This window comes from Schistocerca serialis, chromosome 3 (assembly GCF_023864345.2).
Source record: "Schistocerca serialis cubense isolate TAMUIC-IGC-003099 chromosome 3, iqSchSeri2.2, whole genome shotgun sequence".
NCBI lineage: Eukaryota > Metazoa > Arthropoda > Insecta > Orthoptera > Acrididae > Schistocerca > Schistocerca serialis.
This window is the reverse complement of record NC_064640.1, coordinates 1005874133-1005892622: the sequence shown is the minus strand read 5'-3', so window position 1 is coordinate 1005892622 and position 18490 is coordinate 1005874133. Positions and strand designations below refer to the sequence as shown.

The 18490-nt window shown below is 44.3% G+C and overlaps 1 protein-coding gene and 1 pseudogene across 1 annotated transcript in view; both read right to left on the bottom strand.

Moving 5' to 3' along the window:
* The window catches only part of LOC126471452 (uncharacterized), a 413388-nt gene that overhangs the window by 350991 nt on the left and 43907 nt on the right, over positions 1 to 18490 (bottom strand). The window lies entirely within an intron of this gene.
* LOC126472150 (5S ribosomal RNA) lies at positions 9823 to 9941 on the bottom strand (annotated as a pseudogene).

Sequence of the window (18490 nt, the reverse complement as noted above, 5' to 3'; positions counted from 1 at the left end):
ATATTTTATATTGCTTGTATATTTTATTCCTATGTTCTTTCCTTTCCCTCCCCTCTTGCATAAAAGAGTTAGTGGATGTGTGTGTCTGCTTTGTATTTCCAAGAAGGTTGTAGTGTAGTGTCCTCCGTCTGCTGTAGTAGCAGCAAGACCAACGCTGAGTAGCTTGACCAAGGAAAAGAGTTCTGTCACCTCTGTGTAAATCGTTCTACTGTTGTTGGGTTGGTGGTGGAAGGAACCCCTTTGGTCACTTCCATTTACCAGGTTAGCAAGCATGCTCGTGCAGTCTGCTACTGGATTTTGGTGAGTGAACATCGTCGATCAACAGCGCGACTGGTAACTTAAAATCGTGAAAGATTGTGTACGTCTTCAGTCTAACTGAAGGAGTTCATAATTTTCTATTCAACTTTGTCTCCGGAATAATGTCCATGATTTATTTAGAGTAGGGACTGACAGAATTTCCATGACTGACTGGTTTATTCAGAGACTTGCTTTGTTCGATTCGAATTTTCAGTTATGAAAGTGTGATGTGCTTCGCGAGGTTTAGTTATGTAAGAATAATACACTCTTCAGATTGAATCCGTGTGTAACAGTGTCTTTGTGTGTGTGTGTGTGTGTGTGTGTGTGTGTAATTCGTTTTCTTGCTGTAGTTTTAATATTTATTCTTTGTATCCTCTATCGTTGTGCTTTGTCCCACTGAACTCGAGTGTTCGTATTTCATTCAAGAGTCTTCAGCTACATCTTTTTCTAATTCAAATCGTACTCTCCTGTTACAATGATTTCCGTGTGATATTAATCCTGGATTTGTTACTGAAACTTGCTTTGTTCGTAGGTACCACTACCAATATGACGAGACGTCAGATTTTTCTGTTCATTATATGATCGTCACTATTACATTTCACTTAATATTTTTCGAATGTGTGTTGTTTATTTTGTCAATTTTCAACCACTAATGATAATTCACGTGCTTGCTACCTTTGTTCAGTTACTCAGCCAGGTGCGCTTTATCTTTCGTTTTTGCGTATGAATATTTTTCAGATGACTGGTTGCACCCCGTATTTATGCTTGTTTTATTTACTGTTAGACGGAATTAGTCTTTGCTATATCTGAATGTATGGCGATAGTCTACCTTCTGCCTGTCTTTCATCTTCTGTGTATGGATCCAGTTACGAGTGTGTTAATCCATTATTTCCTTTCCTTTAATTTCATATGTGATTCAACAAATAGAACCCTGAAACTTCCTGGCAGATTAAAACTGTGTGCCCGACCGAGACTCGAACTCGGGACCTTTGCCTTTCGCGGGCAAGTGCTCTACGACGAGGTACTGGCAGAAGTAAAGCTGTGAGTACCGGTCGTGAGTCGTGCTTCGGTAGCTCAGTTGGTAGAGCACTTGCCCGCGAAAGGCAAAGGTCCCGAGTTCGAGTCTCGGTCGGGCACACAGTTTTAATCTGCCAGGAAGTTTCATATCAGCGCACACTCCGCTGCAGAGTGAAAATCTCATTCTGGAAATAGAACCCTTTTTGGACGCACAAGGATTTTAATTTAAGGTTATCTAATGAGTAAATGAGGCACCAGCAACCGTTAGCGTAAGGATGTCAAAATGGACAAATGTGTGAGAATTCCTAAGGGACCAAACTGCTGAGGTCGTCGGTCCCTAGACTTACACACTACTTGAACTAACTTAAACTAACTTATGCTAAGAACAACACACACACACACACACACACACACACACACACACACATATGTCCGAGGGAGGACTCGAACGTCCGGCGGGAGGGGCCACGCAATCCGTGACATTGCGCCTCAAACCACGCGGCCTCTCCGCGAGCCCGTAAGGATGTCCTTTCTCGCATGCTGATACCAGTGTTTTATGGAAATAAATTTTCATTGTGGAAGTTACCACAAAATTTTCTCACATAGGATTCCTAGGTACCATCCTATGCATTACCAAAGTGTAATTGATGACAGCGCACATGTCTTATGTTTTTGTTGAGAAATTGGATGACCTAATTTAAATGACCCGAAGGAAGCAATGTTTAAAGGCAATGAAGATCGTCTGTAAGACATCGATAAATTAAGGCTATATCCCCCCTGCACCCAAAAATAGTCTTAGCAGTAGAATAGTAGATAATCAAATGTGGTTTGGTGTAACGAGGCTTTCCCTGTTAAGCGTTTCCCGATGAGACTGTCGTGTGATTGCTTTGGTATTTGCTTTCAAGCGTTCATCTGTGCTGGTTGGCGGTAAGATCTCAAAATACAGTGTGCTTTGAATGGCTTCACCACGCAGTAGACAGTTTCATTTCATTTAGTTTTGCCACAGCCAGCCACACACTTCGCAGCCCACACACCGGCCACTTTTATATATTCAACCACACATAGACAACAGCCACCTTTAAAATTAAATTGACAAGTAATTACTAGTTTTGAAATCACTGCTGTTTGTTTCATTAACATTATCATTTTCATGTGTCGATTTTAATTTGAATTAAATACGGGTAGTTTAATTTGGATAACTGACTATTAATTAGGATTCGGAACAGTTTCGGGGAAAAAATCTGTCTCGTAACAATCTGTGCAAAATTCGGCGTAACAACTACGCATGTCTGAAAGCCAGTAACATTCAGTATAAAATAATGATCACATCGTTCCTCCCAGGACCTAGTCGCAGTGATGGGACTTTGCCTCATTCTGCTTCTGAATTAAGTTGAAAATAAAAAATGAAAACGGTAACAGAAACCGTCTCGTTAACGTTAAGGTCGGTTTGCACGAAAGCTTGTTTGAAAACCGAGACTTGCGTTACACGTGGTCGACGCTCTCATAGAAGAGATCACTATAATAGAAAAGTGATGTTTTCTAGTACATGCAGCAGGCAGCACGGTATATAGTATTGTGCAGTGGCTTACAAATATCGACATGATGCGCACTTTGTAAACCACTGAGAGTTCTGCTCCGCGATCGTAACTTTCTTCTCAGATTATTGATATTGCGGGTAACTGTAATGATAGTCCCGATGTTAAAATTCTGCAGAGACCCAAGTAATATATGCGTGGTCCTCGTGATTTTGCATTAAATTGTGATTCTTAAATACACACGACCCATTTGCGTACTGCGAATCTACTATGGAGACTGCCTACACTACGCTTGTCCGTCCTCTTTTAGAATACTGCTGCGCTGTGAGGCATCCTTACCAGATGGGATTGACGGAGTACGTCGAAAAAGTTCAAAGAAGGGCAGCACGTTTTGTATTATCGCGAAATAGGGGAGAGAGTGACATTGCAATGATACAGGATTTGGGGTGGACATCATTATAACAAAGGAGTTTTCGTTGGGGCGGAATCTTCTCACGAAATTCCAATCACCAACTTTCTCCTCCGAATGCGAAAATATTTTGTTGACACCGACCTACATAGGGATAAACGACCATCCTGATAAAATGAGGGAAATCAGAGCTCGTACGGAAAGATATAGGTGTTCATTCTTCGCGCGCGCTATATGAGACTGGAATAATAGAGAATTGTGAAGGTGGTTCGATGAACCCTCTGCCAGGCACTAAAATGTGATTTTCAGAGTATCCATGTAGATGTAGATGCGAAACACTCGCATTTCCCATTAACCATTAATTTCACTATATTTAGAAGCATGCAAATAAATTCTCCATGAAACTTAAACGTTGCATTAATCAAAGTTTTGACAATGCCTTTGTAGCAAGTCGAACGCTGGTATAGCGTTTGATGTTTCCATTGCGAAGGCAAGTTCTGAAAGAAGAATATAAAAACAAATTTAATACTTGCCTTTAATCGATAGTTTCTGTAGAAAGGCTTCGTTGTCCAAGTGTGCCGGGCTTTTCACATCACAAATGAAAACATTGGTTGCCCGATACTCGCGATTTATTGTTCGCATGTTTGATCAGACTTTTCCCATAAAACAACGATGAACTTGAACAAGCGTCACGGGACGTCAGCCTCGAACAAATACAACGAACAATAACGAAAAAAATGGGATAAAGAAAACAAGATGTCGGTAGAGTACTTGTCCGCGAAAGGCAAAGGTTCCGAGTTCGAGTCGTCCGACACACAGTTTCAATCTGTCAGGAAATTTCATATCAGCGCACACACTGCTGCAGAGTGAAAAATTTCATTCTGTAATAATAATAATAACGCATGAGACACTTACTAAACAGCATGCGCTTATCAAACTCAACGTTGGTAGGCATAATTAGTGGTTCCATGGAGATAATAAATACGAATGGTAACCGAGGTTGGAAATTATTTGCAAAGTACGTTGTTAGCGCTACTGGTGACGTAAGGTCCTAACAAAATGTAATGGACCTGAACATATCAATAATAATAGTTGGTACTAATCAATGGGACCTTTGGGCGGGGGCAGGGGGGGGGGGGGGTACGCAGAAAACAGGTTTAGAATCTAGTAGATGCACTACTGCGAAACAATTCGCGTCCACGACGTGCAAATTAGGCTTTAATAGCTAACCGATGAAAGCGATTATACTTCCCCTCCTGTGTTCGTAGTTGCCCGCATCTCGTGGTCGTGCGGTAGCGTTCTCGCTTCCCACGCCCGGGTTCCCGGGTTCGATTCCCGGCGGGGTCAGGGATTTTCTCTGCCTCTTGATGGCTGGGTGTTGTGTGATGTCCTTAGGTTAGTTAGGTTTAAGTAGTTCTAAGTTCTAGGGGACTGATGACCATAGATGTTAAGTCCCATAGTGCTCAGAGCCGTTTTTTGTGTTCGTAGTACATACGTGCAAATGTTCTGTAGAAGACCCACTATAATCGCTGTATGACGATTAAGCCGCTAGATACCGTACCACGCAGACTACATTTAGCAAATAAAAATAAATAGGCCTCGATCCAGAAACGAACCCGAGACCTCCTGCATGCTAATCCAAAATGCAATCCACTGCACCATCTGCACAGCACCAGTGCTACTTCCTGGCAGAGGTAGCTACCGCATAAGTGATTACAGTGTTTAGTGTCGCATGACTACCAGTCTTTAACGTCCATTTACTGCCGTAAATATATGAAAGACGAAAGTTTTTGAGAGACATTTTTGTATTGCTAGTAGGTGAGGAATCGCGCTGCGAAGTCCGAGTGTGTGAATTTTCTTCACCCTGAAGAATTCAACTTTTCATTGGATGAAATGAAAACGATCAAAATCTTGAAATGTTTATAGAACCACTTATAAAAGGTCATGATTTCGATACTGGCACAAAACTGACTTCAGTATGATTGTACAAGACGACCATGAAGGTGGTAACTCGAGAACTGAACTCTGTTGACACGAGAACGCCAAGGAACCCATGCAAACATGAGAAATAGAGATACCTGGACAGAAAATAAATAATAAATTTGTACAGCTGATGGCAAACATGCAACTATTTAATGTACTGACAGCTGTGTTGAGTCACCTCATAAAAATTGTCAGTTTTTTTATTATATCCGTTTTTTAACTGAAAGTTTAACTAAAATATATGTTTTCGTGTACAGAAACTTAAAAAAACAGCGCCAACAGTTACTTTAAACGATTAAATTTTTTGGTCGGAATATTCCAGGATATCTGAGTTTCAGATGCCAGAGTGAGATTCATTGGAGAAACCTGCAGGAAATGTGATCCGACAACCAATACGGTAGCTTACAGAGCACTTGTTCGACCAGTACTTGAATACTACTCGTCAATATGGGGTCTGTAGCAGATTGATAAAGGAAATAAAGAAGATAAGATTGATAAAGGAAATAAAGAAGATCCAAAGAAGAGCAGCGCCTTTCCTTACAGTTTCATTTAGTGAGCACGGAAATTTCATGGAGATTATCAACCAATTCCAGTGGCAAACGCAGCAAGAGAGGCATTCTGCATCACGGTGTGATGACGATGTTGATGTTGGTTTGTGGGGCGCTCAACATCGAGGTGATCAGCGTCTGTACAAGTTCTCAATCCTTCCAGTTCCAATCTCACCACTTCCTAAATGATGATGAGATGAACCCTTCCAGGAGTCAAACCCAGGACCCGTGATACAGAGCTAGCAACGCTAGCCAGCTTCACGATGTGGCTTACTGTTAAAATTTCGGGAGCTTACGTTCCTGGAAGCGGCAACAAACATATTGATTACTTATACGTATATGTCACGAAAAAACCATGAAGACAATATTAGAGGGATTCTAGCACACACGAAGACTTACCGGCAAGCGTTTTTCCCGCGAACATTGGCGACTGGAACGGGAAACGGGGAAAGTGCAGCGGTACACAAAGTACCCTCCGCAAGACACCACTGGATGGCTTGCGGAGTATAGATGTAGATGCAGACGCACGGCCTGTGTTACTAATATGTCGCGTGTCCTTTTTAATGAAAATCATCTAAACAAGGAGTATGGCAGTTCTGTTTTTATTCCACTGTAACCGATTTAGGCTTCCATACCATCAACAAGTTTTTGAGGAACAATTTGAATTCCATTGCCAGTCTTAATACACTTTATTTATAACAGCAAGATCACGGCCATCAGGTACTCTCTAACATATAACCACGGAATCTGCATATTTTACATAATGTTAAATAACTAATAGGCGGAGGAAGAGGAGAAGGAGATTAGTCTTTAACAACCCCTTGACAATGAGGTGATTAGAGATGGAGCACAAGCTGAGATTAGGGAAAGATGGAGGAGGAAAGCCGACGTGCCCTTTAGAAGGAACCATCCTGGCATTTGCCTTAAGCGATTTAGCGAAATCACGGAAAACCTAAATCACGATGGCCGAATGCGGGTTTGAACCCGTCGTCCTCTCGAATGCGAGTCCAGTGGGCTAAACCACTGCGCTACCTCACTCGGTTATACTATTAACGATGGAATCGATTGCAGCTATAGCAGAGAACGAAAATATGGTTTTCCCATAGTCCATGAAAAGTAGTACAACAAAGAAAAATTACACGGACGTAGACTCAAACTGAGGGCACTGGCAACAATAGACGTGAGAGTGGGGGTGGGAGAGGGAGAGATAGAGTAACGTGACCGAATATAAGTCATGAAGAAAGTGGAAAATGACTGAGAAAAAAGATGAACAAACATGGCTGGAAGTAGACGGGAACAATTGGTACTCCCATACAATGTAGACTTTCACGGCTGGTGTTTACTTCCGTAAAAACTCCCATACCACCCTCCGTCGGTGGAAGTTCAAGATGCAGGCAATAGGTAACACAACAACCTTAGATACCGACATTGGTGGCTTATGATGGTCGACACATACAGAGTGGTCAGTTCAGCACTGACACTTCATTGGTGGCCGTAACAGAGCTATCGTTAGCCATGGTCGGAATATGATTCTTCAAGGATTGTGAGAGGAACAGGGTGGCGCTGCCAGTGTCGGGGAGTCGTGGTTCCAATGTTTTGTAAGTCAGCGACCGTTTCGCGCGGGGCATCCATTTCTTCATAGAGACGCCTTGTCTTCTCTCGAATGGACGTCTTCAGAGTGACCATGTCCGTTTCCTCGTGGAGGGTAACTACCCTCTTGAGGAGAGGGGCTTGCAGGCCCCTTAACCTGCAGGCGCTGGAGGTTCTGCATCTGGGAGGCACTAATCCTAGCCCACGCAGTGGAGCCATAGGTGAGGGGAGGGTGGACAACCATCCGGTACAGTCGGAGCTTGGTTTCTAGGCTCAGTGCCCTGCTGTTGAACGTTGGGTACAACGCTCTTATTAGCTTTTGTCCTTTTTGAGTGACGTATCTGCAAGTCGTTGGAAGAGCAGTTTTTTTTGTTCAGCCAGACATCTAGATATTTGGTATCAGGTGACCATGAGACCTGGACACCTGCAACAGTGATGTTTTGGCGGAGGATTAGACGCCGTTTAGTGAAGCAGACTGCCGTAACTTTGGCGGCATTGAGGGAAATCTTGTTGGAACAACAGGTCACTGTCGCGTCCACCTGCCTCTGGAGTCGAGCAACGAGCTGATCCGTGTTCGGCCGAACCTATAAAGCGCCGTATCAGCGCGTAAAACGCCAGGTGGCAGTGTGGGATGACTGGCATATCATTAACATAAATATTAAAGAGGATGGGAGACAATACAGAGTCTTGAGTGGTACTCATCGACATTTGACTTAAGCTTGAGCGTTTTCATTGCTGAGTAACCAAGAAGATTCTATTGCGGAGGAAATTATCTACGATCTTGACAGAGACGTCGGGGATGTTCATCTGTGTCAGCATTTTTTACACAAGATTGTTCTGCCAAATCTCGTCATCCGCGTTTTGCAGGTCCAGGCAAACCGCTGGCGTCGACGTGGTGGAGTCGAAGGGCTCGAGACGCCCCTCGCGTTTATAGAGCCGCATAGAGAGCGCCACCATTCGTCACGCGATGCCGATTGCGAGTTTATCTCTGGCTGTCGCCATCGTTCTTGGTTAAGAGTAATCAATCGTCAATCTGTTGGCGCAAGTCAACATCCCTATTTTATCTAATTTAACAACTTTTTCTTTTCTGTTGAAATGATTTCCGTGTTTGTAAATCTATATGGTCTCTCTATACATGCGCACATGATAATGCATTGTCTTTGCTAAAACGCTCGTCTCACTGAATTAATTTTCTGGGTGTGTCTATAATCAAATGCGCGGACGCAACTCTGAGACATAGTGTCTACAGGAGAGCTGGACACACTGATCGGTACCTCCATAAGGGATTCAGCCATCACCCAAGACAAAAAAAGAGTTGACAATAAATCTTGGTGGCCAGGACTAATAAAGTTTAGCAGCCGATTTATTTAGAATATGAGCTTGATCACATACTGTTGCCTTTCAAGAGAAATGGTTCCTCCAGTAAACAGGTGGGTCGAGGACTCTATCCAATAACAGAGAAAGTCAGGACTAACGTGGAACGTTTTCCTCCTGTTTATACCAAGATCACAGATGGCATTGGGAAAGTGATGGCCAAGTATGGAGTTGAAAATATTTTTATACCCATCAATAAGATAAAAGAATATTTAAGAACGGGAAAAGACGTACGTTGTACAGCATCCACTAGCGACACTTGGGGTATATAAAACTCCTTGTAGTTGTGGGCAAGCATACACTGCAAGCAAGGAAAGAAGTATTAAAACTCGTTTGGCCGAGCACAAAAGGAACAGCCGCCTGGGAAGTGCTGACAAATCGGCTGTAGCAGAACATGTTTTACGAGATGAAAACCACGAAATAATATTCTGTGAGACGAGCATTTCTGCAAAGACATGCACGCAGCCGGCCGCGGTGGTCTAGCGGTTCAGGCGCTCAGTCCGGAACCGCGCGACTGCTACGGTCGCAGGTTCGAATCCTGCCTCGGGCATGGATGTGTGTGATGTCCTTAGGTTAGTTAGGTTTAAGTAGTTCTAAGTTCTAGGGGACTGATTACCACAGATGTTAAGTCCCATAGTGCTCAGAGCCACATGCACGCATGTGTAGAGAGACGTAGAGATTTACAAACACCATAATAATTTTAATGGAAGAGAAGAAAGTGTTAAGTTAGATAAAACATGGATGTCGACCTTGCGCTAACACATCGATGATCGATTACTATTAATCCAAAACGCTGGCACCTGCCAGAAATATCGCGCATTCGGTATCACGTGACGAATGGTGGTGCCCTCTAAACTTTAAACTGCGTCCGAACAGGCCTCGGAAGGCCTAGCGGTACCGACCGACCGCCGTGTCATCATTAGCCGGTTGAAGTCACTGGATGCGGATATGGAAAAGCAATGTTCAGCACACCGCTCTCCCTGCCGTTGTACGTTTTCGTGACCAGAGCAGCTACTTCGCGGTCAGTAAGATCGTCAATTGGCCTCACAAAGACTGAATGCAGCCCGCTCGCCAACAGCGCTCGGCAGAATTAGACGGTCACCCATCCAAGTACTAGCCAAGCCCAACAGCGCTTAACTTCGGCGATCTGACGGGAACTGGTGTTACCGCTGCGGCGAGGTCGTTGGCGGTGCCCTGTCTACAGCTCCATGAATTCGGGTACCGTTTCCCTTCCCCACCGAAGATGTCTCCCTCAGTCGGAGACGAAACGTTAGAGAATTGTTGCGTGTATCAACCATGGCCTCTCAGCCCGAAAGTTTCAACCGAAACTGCTATACTGTTTGACAGAGAGACTTGGCCATATGACGCACGTAAAGAAACTACAAATAAAAGATTTTAGAGTTTTTGTAGGAGGTGAAAACAAAAAAGCAGAAAAGGCCACAGGTACACACTTTTCCCGCTTGGGGTCTATAAAGGTTTTTGACACTGTTGGTGTACAAAATGTAGCGTGATGAATATTGTTTGAGAGATGCTACTGAAAATTCCATTCGTTTACATTAAGGAACAACTGGTACCTGAGTGGTAATGATTGAATAACGCTACTGAAACGACAATGTGTTTCATGAATAATGGCTGCAGAGTCAGTCAGTCGGGCAACCAGCTCTTCTGGAGTGTCTATCGGTGTCTCATACACCATACGTTTTATCTCCCGCTTCAAAAAATGCATACCAATGGGGTCAGGCGAACGTTGTGACCACGGTACGGTATCATCCCTCCCAGTCCAGCAACTGGGGAAACCATGGTCTAAATGTTCTCTGACATCAACAGCAAAAATGTGGCGGAGCTACGTCACACTTGGACCATAATCATCGCCTAACTGTCACCAGGACGTTATCCAACATTTCCGATAGTAGTTCGCTGAGAAACATATGGTCATTTCCTCCACTGAGTGTGTTGGGCAGAAGATGCGGCCCAATCGGATGATTGTGAACAATACCAGCTCACAAGTTTATGGTAAATCTCTGTTGATGGTGGAAGGCTCTAGTTGCCTCAGGATTTTCCATTTCCAGACATGGTGGTTGTGGCTAAACGTTTCCATAATGGAGTCCAAAATCAAAACCTTCAAGTTTCCAGAGCGGGGAAACGGTGCACCTGGGACATTTCAGTCATATAAAAAAGTTTTTATTCTTATCTCTGTGATGTCACGTATCAATACCACCCTACAGGCGTCGCGAAGTTGGCAACAGAACAGCAGGTTTCTGTCTGACGCTAACAGCGGTCGTGTGGGATCTAGCGGACCCAATGGTGCGCTCCCACTGAGCCACACCTCCGTCTGTGGACTACGAGCGCCCTCTGCCGCCGCGATATAGGACGGCCGGCGGCAGCCACGCAAACGACTTGCACTTGGACCCATTGTGGAATGCACCAACATTCATGCATAGTACAGCAAGCCTCATCCTAGTTGACATTGTGATAGCTGGACTCTGTTACTTACTGCACTATTTGTAAAAAGTCTTTGTACGTTTGGAGAAATGCAAGTTAAATAAGTCTTCTGGCTACTGTGTTAACTTGTTCACTAATCATTTCTGGCGCTGTCCAGCTTTCCTACGACGACAGTTCCTGCACCATACTGTCGCTCACCTCTCCTTACCGTTGTGTACGAAGTCATGCACAATAATTTTCTCTAAACTTTCTAAAATTTTGTATATGTAGTTGTTTATGTTAATTTTTGTGAGAAACGTTATGTGACTGACAAAAGGAAATGCTTCATCTTTTTCTTACACTCGACAGGGTGCACCTTGTCTGGCTGCAACAATCCTAACTGGACGGATGAAGCTCCGACGTGATCATATGGAAGGATTTTCCACACATAACGCACACAAGCATTCACGATTAGTTCTACCCGTCTATAGTTTTCAATACTTATGCCCTGTTTGATTAGATAGCAATACGGAAGATTCGCCAGAACGAATAAATGCACAAGTTTACGTTTCACATCCTGAGGTTCTGAAAGTCTTTGAGGGTATAGAGGCAAGCGGAAGATGCCCTACATGCGGAACAGTATTTTCGACCAGCTGAGGCGTTCATCCAAAGTTACACCCAGTTCATTCGCCGTTTTCTGGTATGGTGTTGGAATACTGTCTAGACTCTAGACGAAAAGGTAACGATCCGTCGCAGAATTCTGAGCTAATTTGTTTCTATTAGGATACTGAAATTACTTGGGATTTATTCGCATTTGGTTTAAGCCATAGGTTTTGCACCCTTCTGACAACTGAAGTGAGATAGTAATTCATCTTGCCGATAGCAGTGTTAATATCTTAAACAAAGCTGAAAGTCGTTGACATATAAACGACACTGCCACGAGCTCTGGCGCACACAGCTATTTGGTAGTTATCGTATTTGGAATGTTCTTGAAATATATTCTGTTTGTAAGTTTTGTTCATTCTGGAATATTCGATGTTTGTATAGGCAGGTATACTCTCCGCCCAGGAGTTCAGTTTTGTTCTGGCAGTACAATGGTGTCAGTAATAAACGCGCTTTAAGTTATTAGTGTTGTACAACACTGACGTCCCTATCTTCGCATTTGGACTTGACTGTGATTTCGACGCGACATTCTATGGTGGAGACATCTGGTACTTCAAAACGTCACCTTGGCTCCAATTATGCAACGTAAAAGCCGTCGCCTACATGGACAGGAACCAGAATCCTAGCAGTAAAAAGTTCCTAAGATCTTTGTATTCATGAGAGAGATGGATTCCAAAATGGCAGTAAGTCACCCGCACATCAGCCACCTATCAGTGTTTTCCGGAACGCTGGTCAGGACCCAGCGAAATCGCTGAAAGAAATCGACTGAGTCGCCAAATACAATAGGTGGAAGGACATGACGTACTTGGTTAATGTGTACTTTTACTTGGAAGGCACAACCCAGCAGTGGTTATAGAAGAATGAAGAGAAGCTAAATAGCTGGCACAAATTCTGGGGAGAACTGAAATCATTCGGCGACAATCACCAGCAAGTCTGCTTAGCGGAAGAACAATTGAAGAACAGTGCCCAGCCTCATGGAGAGATAATACAGTCCTATATATAGAATGTTTTGGCCTATGCCACATCTTACGTCGAATATGACAGAAGTGGAAAAATCTCAACTTGGTGAAAGGAGTCGCAGAAGACGCGTAGTAAGCTCTCCTAGTAAAGGAAGTCACGACGACAGAGGAATTGATAAAGTGGTGGCACCGAGTCGAGAAGAAAAACCCTACTGTCGGACAGAGTACTCAGGGGATAGTAGCCATGAATGTCGACCCCATGCGGCAGGAGGTAACAGAGAACGTCGAGGAACGGGTGCATCGAACTTCGACACCAATCTCCACCATCTCCACCATGAAGAATGGACTAGGCCATTTCGAACTTCTGCCGCAATCGTCAAACGGTTGGTTATGCACTGAGCTGACGAGTCATCGTATAGCGATGTGCGTACATGTACAGATGGCAGTAGCGTCGCATAAGCAAGGAATAAAAGGGCACTGCATTGGCGGATCTGTCCTTTGAACTCTTGTGATTCCCGCACGACGGGAATTAACAGACTCTAAACGCGGAATGGTAGTTGGAGCTAGACACATTTCGGAAATCGTTGGGGAATTCAATATTCCAAGATCCACAGCGTCAAGAGCATGCCGACACTACCAGATTTCAGGCATTACCTCACACCACGGACAACGCAGTGGCCGACAGCCTTCACTTAACGACCGAGAGCAGTGGCGGTTGCTTCCAAGATGCACAGCGTCAAGAGCATGCCAACACTACCAGATTTCAGGCATTACCTCACACCACGGACAACGCAGTGGCCGACAGCCTTCACTTAACGACCGAGAGCAGTGGCGGTTGCGTACAGTTGTCAGTGCTAACAGGCAAGCAACACTGCGTGAAGTAACTGCAAAACTCATTGCGGGATGTACGACGAACGTATCCTTTAGGAGAGTGAGGCGATATTTAACGTTAATGCGCTATGGCAGCAGACGAGTGTGTTTGCTAACAACACGATATCACCTACAGCGCCTCTTCTGGGCTCATGACCATATTGCTTGAACCCTATAGACTAGAAAACCGTAGCATGGTCAGGTGAGTCCAGATTTCAGTTGGTAAGAGCAGATGGTAGGGCTCGAATGTGAAGCAGACCCCACGAAACCACGGACCCAAGTTGTCAACAAGGTTGTGCAAAGTAGCTGCTGTTGTTGTGGTCTTCAGTCCTGAGACTGGTTTGATGCAGCTCTCCATGCTACTCTATCCTGTGCAAGCTTTTTCATCTCCCAGTACCTACTGCAACCTACATCCTTCTGAATCTGCTTAGTGTATTCGTCTCTTGGTCTCCCTCTACGATTTTTACCCTCCACGCTGCCCTCCAGTACTAAATTGGTGATCCCTTGATGCCTCAGAACATGTCCTACCAACCGATCCCTTCTTCTGGTCAAGTTGTGCCACAAACTTCTCTTCTCCCCAATCCTATTCAATACTTCCTCATTAGTTATGTGATCTACCCATCTAATCTTCAGCATTCTTCTGTAGCACCACATTTCGAAAGCTTCTATTCTCTTCTTGTCCAAACTATTTATCGTCCACGTTTCACTTCCATACATAGCTACACTCCATACGAATACTTTCAGAAATGACTTCCTGACACTTAAATCAATACTGGATGTTAACAAATTTCTCTTCTTCAGAAACGCTTTCCTTGCCATTGCCAGCCTACATTTTATATCCCCTCTACTTCGACCATCATCAGTTATTTTGCTCCCCAAATAGCAAAACTCCTTTACTACTTTAAGTGCCTCATTTCCTAATCTAATTCCCTCAGCATCACCCGACTTAATTAGACTACATTCCATTATCCTTGTTTTGCTTTTGTTGATGTTCATCTTATATCCTCCTTTCAAGACACTGTCCATTCCATTCAACTGCTCTTCCAAGTCCTTTGCTGTCTCTGACAGAATTACAATGTCATCGGCGAACCTCAAAGTTTTTGCAAACGTAGGTTTGCCTTTCCTTAATCTTTCTTCTAAGATAAGTCGTAAGGTCAGTATTGCCTCACGTGTTCCAGTGTTTCTACGGAATCCAAACTGATCCAAACTGCAAAGTAGCGGTGACTCCATAAAGGTGTGGGCTGAGTTTACATGGATAGGCTTGGGTCCCTTGGTCCAACTGAACGGAGCATTGACTAAAAATCGTTATGTACGTCTATTTGGAGACAATTTGTAGCCATTCGTGCAGTTCATGCTTCCAAACAACAACGCAACTTTTATGGATGACACAATTGTTCGCGACTGGTTTGAAAAAATTTTGGACAGTTCTAGCGAATGATTTGGTCACTCAGTTCGCCTGACATGAACTCCATCGACCATTTATGGGACATAATCGAGAGGTCAGTTCGTGCACAAGATCCTGCACTATCAACATTTTGGCAATTATGGCTGAGTATAGAGGCAGCATGGCTCAGTATCTCTGCAGGGGAATTCCAACGACTTGTTGAGTTCGTGCCACGTCGAGTTACTGCACTACGGGGGAAAACGATCTCCGACACGATATGTGGAGGTATCCCATGACTTTTTCATGTCAGTGTAATTAAAGTGCAGCTACTTACAGCGCGCCATTGTAGGCTGTAATTATTGGATGGCAGCGAAACTTGGTAGATATGCTAATGCGTTAATGCGGAACCGATTGACGCTTGAAAAAAAAATAGTTCCAGTTTTAGCCACCAGGTGCAAATCTGGTGCTGTGAATCCAAGAAATACACATAGAAATGGTTCGATATGTTAGGAACAGGATGGGGGCAGAAAAGGTCAAACAAGTGGGAAGGGCATAATGTTGACTGCCGCTTTCACAATTTGTTCAATATGGCCACTGGAGACGTCGACGAGATGCTGTATCTGTAAAATGACGTGATCAACGGTTGCTCGCAGGAGTTGCGGTGGAATCTGAGCAACGTGCCTGTATACTGACCTTCAGATCAAGAATAGACCGAACATATCCCCGGTAAACGCTTTCCTTAAGACGTCTCCAGAGCTAAAACTCACATGGGCTCAGATCAGGTGATCTGGTAGACCATGCATCTGGGAAACCTCTGGAGATAAAAAGTTCGTGGAAGGTTGCATTAAGCATACATTTTACTGGGCGAATAACACGGGGATTTGCCTCATCTAGCATGAAAACAGTGGTTTCCAAACAATTGCGCTCTTCCAAAGCAGAAATCACATGCTGTACACGACGGTCTCGATAACGTGCGGACGCCTCGGTATACCTGACAAGCCCTTGCGTGTATTCCCGTCAAAGAATAACGGACTGAGAATAAAGGTGCTTGTGAATCTACATCACACAGTCCCATACGATGGATGCAGTGGCTCTTTGTACACAACACGTGGTTTAACAGTACCCAAATTCGTCAGTTCTGTGTATTCACTGCACGCTGTCGTGTAAAATGTGTCTCGTCACACCATAGAATATTACCCGGCCATATGTCATCGACTTCGACACGTGACAGAAACCGAAGAACAAATTCAGTACGCTGCTGCGGATCATGCCGTTTCAGTTGCTGCACAGTCCACCAGTGTAAAACAGGCCGCAAAACTTTCCACACAGTCGACCGTGGGATGGAAAATTCTCGTGACACTGCACGAGCACTAGCACTACTCGGGACACGTTACAGCAACAGCAACCTCGTCGATAGCTTCCGCCGTGATAGGACGCGTTCCTCTTCCACATTTCACACCAAGCTCTCCCATGTTTTCGAATTTCATCATCATGTTCTTTAAACCATTTAATGACATGGAGCCTCTCCTCAGTCCTTCCAGTCAGCGACTCAATGCAACACTGTAATTGCTGCCGTTCACACAAAACTGTTTTACTAGCAGCGCACGGTTTCTTCTCGATAGCCATACTGTTCACTCACTTTATGGCATGTCAAATGAAAGGGTAGATGTTATACCGTCAAACAAATAGTGTAAGCGCTAGATTTGCACCTGGTAGTCGAAATTGGAACCAGTTTTTTTTTTTTTTTACAGAGCAGATCGGTTCCGCATTAACGCATTATCATATCTACCAAGTCTCGCTGCTATACGGTACGGTAATTACAGCACACACTGACCTCCGTTAGTAGCTGAACTTTAGTTATAACCACCCGGTACAGCGCCTCGCAGAAAAATACATATTTAAAGGACGAAGAACAACACGTCAGTATGTTTTCACTGTGGGCACCTTGGAGACGTTGTAAGCTAGTGCAGAGTGAGGAGACGAGTGTTCGGCGAATATTACGCCGCAAGACACCAACCATTACGCCACTCGACTGCAGACGGTTATAGTCAACCTGTGGGACGAATACCATAGCCTTACCCGAGACTACATCGCTCCCCAACACGCCGTAATTACCCTAAAGATATACCAGCACCTTACCTAGCCGCCGACTTCAAGAAAACTAAGCGAGGCGACCGTCTATGGAGGCAAGCAGCCACAGATGGAAATCCTCCTTGTACGACAGTTACCAAGATGTCAGGAGACCTTACTGACGTCATCATCGACGGCCAACCTGTCCGGGAGCTAGTCGATTCAGGGCCTATATTTTATGTAATGCCGTGTGCTTATAGTCGTCAGGTAAAGATGACTATATTCGGTGATTCAAAATCCATTTTCCTGAAGGTAGCAAATAGGAAATTCATCCAGCCGACGAGAACATGTATTGCAAGAACATGTATTGCCTTTAGAATTTGTCGTTTTAGCAGAATGTACTCAATGATCTTATGCTCGGATGGCACTACTTGCACGTATCACAAGCTGTCATAGACTGAGGAAGATAAGAGCGCCATATTAACGAAACTATTCCAACAAGAGTGCATAACAAAGTTTGCTCTGGGCAATTGTTTGCCGTTGCAGGCGTTGTTATACCGCCGACATCAATAACACGAGCTGCAGTTGTCAACCGAGATGTTCAGTTAAATTGTAAAGCTCTTACCAATCGCGAAAAGCTCCTCAGGCTCACATACTAGCGACGATCATATGCACTGGACGTCGCAAAGAAGAACTTTGGATCATTGTCACGAGCGACCACAACTCATTCCTAAAGGTGTGTGCTTAGGGATAGCCAAACCAGTCCAGGTTGGGCAGTTCAGTGACACCGACAGTCGTGCTACTCTATCACAACAGACAATGCAGGGTAGGAAGCTACTACCGAGCTGCCACTAGGATCTGGCCTGATAATGGAACAACGTTGGTGAGTGAAAGCGGTTCTGTGTCATTTTTTGGTTGCTTTCAAATGCGGAGTGGAGAAATGACAGAGAAAGCGGCCGATCGTGAAACACCACATCAACACTGGGGATAATCCATCAACCATGAACGACGGATAAGCCGTGAGAAAGTAGAGGAGATGCTGCAAGAAGACGTCATTGAACCTTCAGTGAGTCCTTAGTCCTCTCCTATGGTCCTTGTGAAGGAGAATGACGGAACTCGGCGTTTCTGCATCGTCTACCAAAGACTGAACAAGATCACAAAGAAAGACCTTTGTTCATTGATATGCACTGAGACTGCTTGAAAGGGGCAAAGTTTTTCTCAACTGTGGACATGTAGAGAGGCTACTGGAAAATCAAAGTTGAAAAGGCTGACCGAGAAAAGACTGCCTTCGTGACTCCTCACGGCCGCTATGATTTTAAATTTATGTCTTTTGAATTGCATAATGCTCCAACCACCTTCAAATGTATGAT